The sequence below is a fragment of the Panthera tigris genome, chromosome A3, assembly GCF_018350195.1.
Source record: "Panthera tigris isolate Pti1 chromosome A3, P.tigris_Pti1_mat1.1, whole genome shotgun sequence".
NCBI classification, from domain to species: domain Eukaryota; kingdom Metazoa; phylum Chordata; class Mammalia; order Carnivora; family Felidae; genus Panthera; species Panthera tigris.
Genome location: NC_056662.1, coordinates 3,932,287 through 3,944,427, shown reverse-complemented (window position 1 = coordinate 3,944,427; position 12,141 = coordinate 3,932,287).

Sequence of the window (12,141 nt, the reverse complement as noted above, 5' to 3'; positions counted from 1 at the left end):
TGTGGGGGTAGATCATCTCCTTCACAGGGGTCATTATCAGGGGCTGCTCAGGGCCACTGGGGGCCAACATTCCAGTTACCTCAAGCTTCTGGCTGGCCCAGAACAGGTGCCCAACTCTGTAGATGCGGCTTGGGACACAGGGTCATCAAAGCCTGCCTCCAAGAGGTGCGCCTTCAGGGCTCGAGGGTGTCAGGGACCACTCCGTGTTCTAGGCTCCTAGCCGGAAAGCCCACGCTCACCCCAGCCCCAGCCTGCGTCCCACGCAATGACCAGGGGCCCTTTAAAGGCACAATCAGCTGTATCACTCCTTTGCTGGCAACCTCTCAGTGGCTCACGGGCTCCCCCTCAGTATAAAGTCCAGGCTCCTGAGTTCAGTGTAACCCCAGGACCCTTATCCCAGGAGGCGGGGAGGTAGAGCCTCCCGCAAGACAGGTGGATTCGTTTCCTGGGGCGGCCTCAACATATGACCACACACTGAGGAGCTTATAACAGATAGTTATTCTTGCACAGTAGGGAGGTCAGAAGTCTGAAGCCAAGGTGTCAGAAGGGCCATGCTCCTTCTGGAGGCTCTAGGGGAGGACCTTCCTGCCTCCTCCAGCTTCTGTGGCCCCAGGGGCCACTCGGTTTGCAGCTGTGACCCTGTGCACATCCCTTTCTCCTCTCTGGCATGCGTCGGACCTCCCTCTGCCTCTCTCTAATGAGGCCACTTGCCAGGGGGTTTAGGGTTCACTCAGATAATCTAGGATGACCTCACGTCAAGATAATTAGCTTAGTTACATCAGCAAAGACGCTTTTCCCAAACAATGTCACATTCACAGATTCCGGGGATTCAAACGTGGGCATATCTTTTGGGGGCACCGTTCAGCTCGCTATGGAGGGAGTAACGAGCTGGCTGCTTGAGACTGGGACCTCCCAGGAGCAGATCTGGAGATGAGGCTTTGAGCTGAGCAGCCAGACTGGAAGGTGACCCCAGGAGATCACCCCAGGAGAAGGGAAGGGAAGGGGGAGGGGAAGGGGAGGAATAGGGGAAAGGAGAGGGAAGGGAAGGGAAGAAGCCAGATGGACAAGCAGTGGGAAGGAGAGCAGAAAGGTCATGGCAGTGAGCGGCCAAAACTCATTCTCGGGAGGTGAAACTCTGGCAGATGGTCATAGTGGGTCCCCAGAGCCGCCCCCAGAGGGACAAGGAAACTGGGACTTCATCCATCACCTCCCACCACCCTTGCTGAGAGCCGTTTCTGGGTCTGAGAGCCCCTAGGACCCCCAGCGGGGGAGAGCCCCGGGGAGTAGCTTTGCCTAATCCCTGAACTGGGGAGGGGAAGCCAGATGCTGAGAATGTGGACTTCAGGGCTAAGGAGACAGGCCAGGGCTGGCATCTCGGAGGTCACTGCCAGTCGGTGCCGTTAGTGGTTACAGGGGCCACGTCTTCTGTCACCTCCTCCCCGCCGTGGGTGTCAGAGCCAGAGATGGCCTCATCCCTCTGACCCAAATTGGACTTGGCGCCCCGCTGTTAGTGGAAAGGCTGGCCTGAACCTAAGGAGGGGTCCCTCGACGCACGGTTGTGGGGGCAAAGCAGTGACCGGCCCTTGCTTCTTCACGGGGACCAAGAACAACTGAGCAGCAGAGGGCACGGCCCTCCCCACGCGTGAGCTGGCATTGAGCTGGCACAGGTGCCCACGTCTACTCTTCCTGCTTCCAGCCACGTTTCCAGCCACGTTTCCTCGGCTTTCCTTTGGGATCTATTTCTCCCCTGCTTTCCATCCATGGGGTTCAGGCTATGGGCCTGATGGCACCAGCTGGAACCGGGAGGGCACGAGACCCAGGTGGAGTAATGGGGGCAGCGGGGACCCTTGGCCCCACCCAGGCCACTGAGACTCACGCCCTGGACTCTCAGGGAACCTTGTATAAGAAACCCTCTTTCCCCGGCCACTCACCGAAGGGCCCAAACCTGGAGCTCTGGTGGCCCTCGTGGCCTCTGGGCACGAGGTCTCAGAGAGGACAGTGGAGCTGTAAGGTGGAGAGACCCAGTTCCGATGACGTTCAGGGCTGGGTCACACGTGCCTGCAGCCAGGGCACTTCTGTGTCAGGGACTTTTCCGTTACACGAGGCCATGGATTTCTCCCCTGAAGTTGACTTTCTGTTACTTGCAACCCGTAGACTCCCATGATGGTTACTTAACCTCTCGGAGCCTCGGTTTCTGAATCTATAAAATGAAAATTAAAAAAATGGCACCTATTTTATGGGATTGTTCTTCCCCACGATGTTTTGGGGATGCGGTATGTAGGCAGGGGGCTCCAAGCACGAAGTTTAACCGCAATGGTTGACTGAGGGAACGAGAAGCCCACCGTCTTCAGAAAGGTCCCCACAGTCACCTTAGCCAATTCTAACCTCTCCTTTCTCTGGATCAGTTTACTATTATTGTTAATAATAACTCTGGGGAGGCACCTTCCAACACGCTCAGCATTTGATTTTACTGGGCCTTGAATTATCATCTATTTCACGTTCCTTTCACTGCTCTGAACTGACACAAACCCCCTGAACTGCAGGGCCACTCCCTCCTCCTGGAATCATCAGGTTACGTAGACAGGAAGCTACTCTAAGAGTCACGGTTGGCTTGTTTTGCCTCCTGTAGGGTTAGTTGACAGTGATCGAGTCCTACCACGAACCTGGCATCGTTCTAAGTATTTTTTATTGGTTAAGAGTATTTCGGTTGCCCATGGAAAGAAAACTTCAGACCAGCTTCAGCCCAGATTGGATGTCACTGGCTCGCATATCTGAAAGACCAAGGGGCATTCCACCTTCAGGCGTGGCTGGATCCAGTACCTCCAGCGTCATCATGGAGCTAGGAGGACTCTCTTGGCTCTGCTTCTTACGCTGGTGCCGAGACTCTGCTCCTGGTGGCTCCCGACGTCCCAGGCTCCCGGTGGAAAAGAATGTCCCCTGTCTCCCCAGCAATTCTTGGAATTAGCTCTGATTGGGCAGCCTGGGTCCCGTGGTCGTCCCTCAGCCGGTCACTGTGGTCAGGGTTATGCTGACCGATTTAGGGTTGAGAGGTACCCCTTCCTAAAGATCTGGGCTGTCAGCCCCAGTCAGAGCGAGAAAAGGGAATCAGATCCTCCAGGAACAGCAGGTTTGGGTTACTAGAAGAAAGAAATCGATGCCAAGTCACCGAAAGGCCCTTGTGTCCCTTGGGGTCCTTTTCTTGCAAATCCTAACAACACCTTCATGAGGGAGGTCCTATCAGGACACGTGTTGCAGATGAGGAAGTGAGGCACAGAGAGGTTAAGTAGCTTGCACAAAGGCACACAGTTGGCAAATGATAAGAAGACACAAACGCAGCTGCAAGGTCCCTTGTGTTACTCCCAAAGAGAGTTCTTGCTGTCATTGGGTCTCTGCTCTCCCCTGTTTGTGGCTCCTTTGCACCAACACGGTGCCAGACTTAGGCACCTGTTCGGTTAGAAACACTGTTCAGTTGTGTCTGTAGGCTGCCTCCTCTTGGTATTTGTGTCATTGTTTATTCTTTAGAGTTTCCAAAGACTACAGAGTGTGCCCAAAGGCAAAACACATCAATTTTTACTGAGAATTAATTTTGTTAATAAATGATATATAAGTTTATGCATCCTAATTAACCAAAAATTATTTATTGCAGCAATTAAAATGAAGTCGTGTAAATGACTGCAATTTTAAGTTCTTGACAAAGTGATAAAGTCCATTAATGCTTCTCTGCTTTGCTGAAGCTTCTTAAAACTCTGCCAGCAGCCAGCACTCCTGCCCCTGCTCCCAGAACTTGCAAGGGGGAAATTCAGAGACTCTATGGATCTGAGTCCCCTGGAGAACTAACTCCAGGCTGGAGGTTGCTCTAAACCCTCAGTGAGGCAACGATTGGTATCTTCTGACTTGGTTACATCAGGGAGAGAACTATAAGTCACTAGCCGCACCAATCCATCCAGACACAGAGATATGGGGAGGGAGTTATGTGGCCCCTCCTTTTTGGACAGCCCAGAAGAGCCACGTTCTCTTGCTTCTAACATTCCCTACCCTTGCCTTGTCCCATGACTTGCTGGGACTGACTTGTAATGCCCTCTCTTCATCCCAAGCTAACATTTATTCATCCATAAGTCCATGCATCCATCTACATATCCATCCATCCAATCATCCGTCCATCCATCCAATCATCCATCCATCTACATATCCATCCAATCATCCATCTACATATCCATCCATCCATCCATCCACATATCCATCCAATCATCCATCCATCCATCCATCCATCCATCCACATATCCATCCATCCACATATCCATCCATCTACTTATCCATCCATCCATCCATCCATCTACATATCCATCCAATCGTCCATCCACATATCCATCCAATCATCCATCCACATATCCATCCATCCACATATCCATCCATCCACATATCCATCCATCCACATATCCATCCATCTACTTATCCATCCATCCATCCATCCATCCATCCCTCCAATCATTCATCTATCCCATAAATAAGTACTGACAACAGGATATCAGTAACTATTTTCCTGGGCACAGATCCACATGGTCTTTGGATCAAACCAACTCTTATTTATTGAGCACCTACTCTGTGAAAGATAGGTCACCCTTCCCTATTAGATAAAGCCCATTGTCCTAGGTCTTCTCATCCCTTCCACATGGCTTCCTTTGCCTGCTTCAACGTACACCAATGCCTCTCTCCTTCAAATCCCCAATTTCACCTGCTCCTATAGGCGAGACTTCACCACATAGTACTTGATACTCTCTCACTTCTTAGATGTGGGTCTTGCTTCCTCTTCCAGAAAAGGAATCTCTTGGATTTGTCTTCTCTTATCCCACAGGATCCAGCACAATGACGGTGGTTGTCCATGATATTTAAAAAGTTTGGGACGCTTGGATACCCCCAACAGCAAGAATCCTGGGTCATTCATTCATTCATTCATTCAAGTAGAAAAGCCCATAGGACACCTGCCATGGGTCAGGTGCTGGGGTAAAGAGGACTAAGACACAGTCCCTCTCTTGTGGAGCTCAGAATCTGGTTTGGGAGGAAGGGAGGTGAGCAGGATCCCAATTCAATATGGTAGGTGCCGGGATGAGGCAAACGGAGAGGCCGGGGGTTGCAGAGGAAGGAGCCCTGGACCTTGGCTGGAGGAGCTGGCAAAAAGGATGTCAAGTGTCCAAGGAGCCACCAGTTTGCAGGCATGGAAAAGGAGACAGAGGAGGAAGGGAGACTGGTATAGGCATGCTACGTGTGGCTCGGCTCTGAAGGCAGAGTGCCGGCTTGTGTGCGTGTGTGTGTACACGCGACCCATAGAAGCGGCACTCCCCACACCCCACTCGACCACCTCCCGTGCGCGCCCACGTGACTATCAGCCCTGGGTCAGAGCTACTCCCGCATTTTACAGATGAAGAAACTGAGGCCAAGAGGAGCAGAGCCTTGTCCAAACGACCAGCGACGAGACGGGAAGCCCACCCCTCTTCCCAGCCCGGGCCGCCTCTGTCCCACGTGCCCCCTCCAGCTTCCAATACTTCTCATACAATTAGGCAACGGGAAGGGAAGGGTCTCTTCCCCACGTCTGGTTTGATGCTGATAAACATGTTCAAGACCCCTCCTGTCATCACGCTCCAGGAGAGTGGCGGGTTCAGCGTGCGTAGGGCTCACAAGCAGAATGCGGGAGGCATAGTTCCATCAGAATTTCAGAAAAACAACCATAATTTTACAGTGCGAGTGTGTCCCAAATACGACACGAGACATACTTACACTAAAACATTATGATCTGAAATTCTAATTGAACTGGCTGTCCTGTTTTCCTCGTTTTCCCTCCCCATTAAACCTGGCAGCCCCAAGCCCAAGCTCACAGACACATCTGGGTTCAAGGGGAGGTCCTGCATTTTGTGGACAGTGTGGCCTTGGGTGGGTGGCTCTGCCTCTCACATCACATCCCACGCTGCTCATGTGTAAAGTGGGGGTCGCCCAGCACAGAGGCCACGTAGGCGGTGGCATGAGTGGAACAGAAGCGTGGGAGATACAAGGGGGGACTCAAACAGCAGGAACCGACGAATTGTGTAGAACTGGCCGCCTGGAGATGGGCAGCAGCCCAGTGATGTAACCAACAGCTCACACTGTGCCCGTCTTCCTGCTTTGCCGTCCTCATGGTCGCAGTAGGGCTGCCGTAGCTCCAAGCATCACGGTCTTACGAGATATTCCAAACAGGAAAGAAGGGGGTCGACGCCAAAGAATCTTCTCTTTAATGAATTTCTCTTTATTCTGGGGGTGACGCTCTCTGCCGGAAGCCCCTTAGTAGATGTTCTTCTGCATTTCCTTGTCTGGAAGTAGGTCGTATGCCCACCCCTACACCAATCAAGATTTAAAAAAAAAAAAAAGGACAGGGGCTTTCAGCGGCTGAGATGAATCAGGGCTCTCTCTGTGGAGCTGGGCACACTGTCACACAGAATCAGGGCTCTATTCACAAGGACAAAGGAGAACGAGTGCCGGGTGGATGGTCAGTATTTCCGCACCTTGTGATAGAATTGCAGATGAAAAAAGCCTCCGTTCGTTGAGCGCTTGCTGTGAGCCCGTCGCCGAGTTCTGTTGGTTTCTCACAACCTGTGCCCGGCCCGACAGGTCCCGAGTCTCACTCCCGTCGGCCAGGGAAGGAGGGGAGCGCCCCTGAGCTCAGCCCTGAGCAGGGCCCACGGACCCGGCCCCACCGGCCCCGGCTGGGGTGAAAACCAGGCAGCCTGCTGGGGACCCCACGCGCCCACCGCCCTTCCTGAATTCCGTGTGTCCGCTGGGAGAAGCTGCCAGAAACCACCTGCCACTGCCCAGGGGGCTGGGCGGGGGGGGGGGGTGCCCTTGTCCCGCAGGTGCGCCCTTGTCCCGCGATTGCAGACTTTAAGGGCGACATGATGTTCCAGGCGGGAACAGTGATTGCCAGGCGCGGGATCCTGCCCTCTCGCCGCCCTCCCGGGGCCCTTAAAGTGACTGGTGACGACTGTTCCTCTGGGTCCCCTTCAGGCTCCGTGCACTTGAGACCTCTCGACTGGGGATGGCACAGGCGTGGGGCCCCGAGGACATCCAGGCCCTCTGCTCCTGGGGGGTGACCACCCGAAGGAGACAGAGCGACGAGAGGCCGTTGACCCGGGTCCGAGGGACGGAGGGGGGAGGGGACAGGCACTGGCGCGCGTGCACCTGCTTCCGACCCGTGAGGGGGGGCGTGAGAAACCCCGGGGGTAACACCGAGCCAGGCGCTGGGCCGGGCGGGACTCAGCGAGGGTCACCAGGCCTGACTCGCGCCTGCCCCCGGCATCCCGGAGCTGAAGTGCGTCCGTTTCCGTCTGCGGGCGAGACCCCTCTCTCTGCCTCTCCGTCTCTTTCTGTCTCTGCCTTTTTATTTCTGTCTCTTTCTCTGCCTTTGTCTCTGTTTTTCTCTCCGTCTCTCTTTGTCTTTCTGTCTCTGTCTCTCTCTGTCTCTGTCTCTTTCCATCTGTGCCTCTGTCTCTTTGTCTCTATCTCTGTCTCTGTCTTTGTTGTTCTCTCTGTCCCTCTGTTGTCTCTCTGTCTCTGTCTCTTTCTCTGCCTCTGCCTTTATTTTTTTCTGTGTCTCTATCTCTGTCTTTCTGTGTCTCTTTCTGTATCTTTTTATTTCTCTGTTTATCTGTCGTTCTCATTGTCTCTTTCTTTGTCTCTCTTTTTCTGTCTCTGTCTTTATCTCTGTCTATATCTCTGTCTTCGTCTCTGTCTTGTCCCTTTCTTTTTCTCTTTTCCTCTCTCTCTTTCTATCTCTCTTTCTTTTTCTTTATCTCTGTCTCTGTCTTTCTCTTTCTCTGTCTCTGTCTTCCTCCGCCTCTGTCTCTCTTTGTCTTTGTCTTTCTCTGTCTCTGTCTCTTTCTCTGTCTCTGTCTTTCTGTCTCTGTCTTTCTCTGTTTCTGTCTTTCTCTGTCTCTGTCTCTCTCTGTCTTTGTCTTTCTCTGTCTCTCTTTCTCTGTCTCAGTCTTTCTGTCTCTGTCTTTCTCTGTTTCTGTCTTTCTGTCTCTGTCTCTATCTTTCTGTCTCTTTCTCTGTCTCTGTCTTTCTCTGTCTCTGTCTCTCTCTGTCTCTGTCTTTCTGTCTCTGTCTTTCTCTGTTTCTGTCTTTCTGTCTCTGTCTCTGTCTTTCTGTCTCTGTCTTTCTCTGTTTCTGTCTTTCTGTCTCTGTCTCTTTCTCTTTCTGTCTCTTTCTCTGTCTCTCTCTGTCTCTGTCTTTCTCTGTTTCTGTCTTTCTGTCTCTGTCTCTTTCTCTTTCTGTCTCTTTCTCTGTCTCTCTCTGTCTCTGTCTCTCTCTGTCTTTGTCTTTCTCTGTCTCTGTCTCTTTCTCTGTCTCTGTCTTTCTGTCTCTGTCTTTCTCTGTTTCTGTCTTTCTGTCTCTGTCTTTCTCTGTTTCTGTCTTTCTGTCTCTGTCTCTGTCTTTCTGTCTCTTTCTCTGTCTTTCTCTGTCTCTCTCTGTCTTTGTCTTTCTCTGTCTCTTTCTCTGTCTCTGTCTCTTTCTCTGTCTCTGTCTTTCTGTCTCTGTCTTTCTCTGTTTCTGTCTTTCTGTCTCTGTCTCTATCTTTCTGTCTCTTTCTCTGTCTCTTTCTCTGTCTCTGTCTCTCTCTGTCCCTGTCTTTCTGTCTCTGTCTTTCTCTGTTTCTGTGTTTCTGTCTCTTTCTTTGTCTTTCTGTCTCTTTCTCTGTCTTTCTCTGTTTCTCTCTTTCTCTCTCTGTCTCTGTCTCTCTCTGTCTCTTTCTGTCTCTATCTGTCTCTCTGTCTCTGTTTTTTCTCTGTGTCTGTCTTTCTGTCTCTGGCTATCATTTTCTGTCTCTATCTCTGTCTCTTTTTTCCTATCTTCATCTCTTTCTATCTTTCTTTCTCTGTTTCTGTCTCCTTCTGCCTCTCTCTTTCTCTGTCTCTGTCTCTTTTGCTGTCTCTGTCTTTCTGTCTCTGTCTTTCTCTGTTTCTGTGTTTCTGTCTCTGTCTTTCTGTCTCTTTCTCTTTCTCTGTCTCTTTCTGTTTCTATCTCTCTCTGTCTCTGTCTCTTTCTGTCCCTATCTCTGTCTCTGACTCTTTCTGTCTCTATCTCTGTCTCTCTGTCTCTTTTTTCTCTGTGTCTTTCTGTCTCTGGCTATCATTTTCTGTCTCTATCTCTGTCTCTTTTTTCCTATCTTTGTCTCTTTCTTTCTTTCTCTGTTTCTGTCTCCTTCTGTCTCTCTTTCTCTTTCTCTGTCTCTGTCTTCCTCTGTCCCTGTCTTTCTCCCTCTCTTTCTTTCTGCCTCTTTCTCTCTCTCTGTTTCTGTCTCTGTCTTTCTGTCTATGTCTCTTTCTCTGTCTCTGTCTATCTCTGTCTCCTTTTGTCCTTCTGTCTCTGTCTTTCTGTCTCTCTCCCTCTGTGCTTCTATCTCTGTCTTTCTCTGTCTCTTTCTATCTCTGTCTTTCTGTCTCTTTCTCTTTCTCTCTGTCTCTTTCTGTCTTTTTCCATCTCTGTCTCCTTGTGTCTCTGTCTTTTTCTCTCTGTCTCCATCTTTCTCTATTTCTCTTTCTGTCTCTGCATTTTTCTCTGTCTCTTTCTGTCTCTCTTTCTCTCTGTCTCTTTCTTTTTGTCTCTTTCTCTTTGTCTCTGTCTCTTTCTCTCTGTGTCTTTTTCCTCTAGCTTTCTCTATCTCTGTCTCTGTGCTTCTGTCTCTCTCTGTCTCTATCTCTGTCTCTCTGTTTCTATCTTTCTATCTCTATAACTTTCTGTCTTTCTGTCTCTCTCTGTCTCTGTCACTTTCTCTATTTCTGTCTTTGTCTCTTTAGGTGTCTGTCTTTATCTCTTGTCTCCTTCTGTCTCTGTCTTTCTCTCTTTTTCTCTCTACCTCTGTCTCTTTCTTTCTCTCTGTCTCTTTGTCTTTCTCTCTGTCTCTTTCTGTCTGTTTTTTCTCTGTTTCTGTCTCTTTCTCTGTCTTTATATTTTTCTGCCTCTAGCTTTCTCTATCTCTGCTCTGTTTTTCTGTCTCTGTCTTTCTTTCTGTGTCTCTGTCTCTCTGTTCTTTGTCTTTCTGTCTCTGTCTCTTTCTTTTTCTGTCTCTGTCTTTCTATCTCTGTAACTTTCTGTCTTTGTCTCTGTCTCTTTCTCTTTCTGTCCCTGTCTTTCTGTCTCTCTCTCTGTCTCTGTCACTTTCTCTGTTTCTGTCTTTCTCCGTCTCTGTCTCTTTGTCTCTGTCTCTTTCTCTCCATCTCTGTCGTTATCTCTTTCCCTTTCTGTCTCTGTCTTTTTCTCTGTCTCGATCTTTCTCTTTCTGTCTTTATGTCTTTCTTTCTCTATCTCTGTAACTTTCTTTTTCTCTGTCTCTTTCTCTTTCTGTCCCTGTCTTTCTGTCTCTCTCTCTGTCTCTGTCTCTCTCTCTCTGTCTCTTTCTGTCTCTGTCTTTCTCTCTTTTTCTCTCTGCCTCTGTCTCTTTCTTTCTCTCTGTCTCTTTGTCTTTCTCTCTGTCTCTTTCTGTCTGTTTTTTCTCTGTTTCTGTCTCTTTCTCTGTCTTTATATTTTTCTGCCTCTAGCTTTCTCTATCTCTGCTCTGTTTTTCTGTTTCTGTCTTTCTTTCTCTGCCTCTGTCTCTCTGTTCTTTGTCTTTCTGTCTCTGTCTCTTTCTTTTTCTGTCTCTGTCTTTCTATCTCTGTAACTTTCTTTGTCTCTGTCTCTCTTTCTGTCCCTGTCTTTCTGTCTCTCTCTCTGTCTCTGTCACTTTCTCTGTTTCTGTCTTTCTCTGTCTCTGTCTGTCTCCGTCTCTTTCTCTCCATCTCTGTCGTTATCTCTTTCCCTTTCTGTCTCTGTCTTTTTCTCTGTCTCGATCTTTCTCTTTCTGTCTTTATGTCTTTCTCTATCTCTGTAACTTTCTTTTTCTCTGTCTCTTTCTCTTTCTGTCCCTTTCTGTTTCTCTCTCTGTCTCTGTCTCTCTCTCTGTCTCTTTCTGTCTCTGTCTTTCTCTCTTTTTCTCTCTACCTCTGTCTCTTTCTTTCTCTCTGTCTCTTTGTCTTTCTCTCTGTCTCTTTCTGTCTGTTCTTTCTCTGTTTCTGTCTCTTTCTCTGTCTCTATATTTTTCTGCCTCTAGCTTTCTCTATCTCTGCTCTGTTTTTCTGTCTTTCTTTCTCTGTCTCTGTCTCTCTGTTCTTTGTCTTTCTGTCTCTGTCTCTTTCTGTCTCTCTCTCTGTCTCTGTCACTTTCTCTGTTTCTGTCTTTCTCTGTCTCTGTCTCTTTGTCTCTTTGTCTCTTTCTGTCTCTTTCTCTCCATCTCTGTCGTTATCTCTTTCCCTTTCTGTCTCTGTCCTTTTCTCTGTCTCGATCTCTTTCTGTCTTTATGTCTTTCTTTCTCTATCTCTGTAACTTTCTTTTTCTCTGTCTCTTTCTGTCCCTGTCTTTCTGTCTCTCTCTCTGTCTCTGTCTCTCTCTCTGTCTCTTTCTGTCTTTGTCTTTCTCTCTCTGTCTTTTTCTCTTTCTCTTTTTCTAGCTCTCTTTGTCTCTATATTTTTCTGTTTGTCTCTTTCTTTCTCTGTCTCTCTGTCTCTGCCTCTGTCTTTCTATCTCTGTCTCTATCTTTATCTGTCTCTCTCTTTCTCTCTTGGTCTCTGTCTTTCTCTCACATATGCACACTCCCCATTTCTCAGCTTATAAAAAAGTCTGTGTGTTTGTGTGTGTGCACAGGTGCACACGAGTGTCTCTCTAGACAGAGAATGTCTCTCCCTCTTCCCCACTCTCTGTCGTTAGGTAGAAAGAAAAGTTTAAGTAGCACAGAGACCCGCCCAGTCTGACCTGCACTTGGGGGGGATCTGGAACCTTCGAGGTACACCTGTGAGCCCCTGGGCCCCCGCGCAGGGAGAAGAGGGCGGGGGGTCTTCCCCTAGGAACGAACACCTGTGTCCTGCTGTCACACAGGTCGGAAGATGCCTCTCCCTCAGGGCCCACGTCAGTGGAACCATCTAGATTTCTTTTGCGAAGTATCCAACACCTAAACTGCAAAAAGCTGGTTTTCTGTGCTTACAAAGTCATGCAAGCCCCTTTTGAAAATGCTCTTTCTTCCTCGTCTTTCTCTGAAGATTTCGGTCTCTCGGCAGTAATAAAACCCTCTCCTTAAGAAAGCAC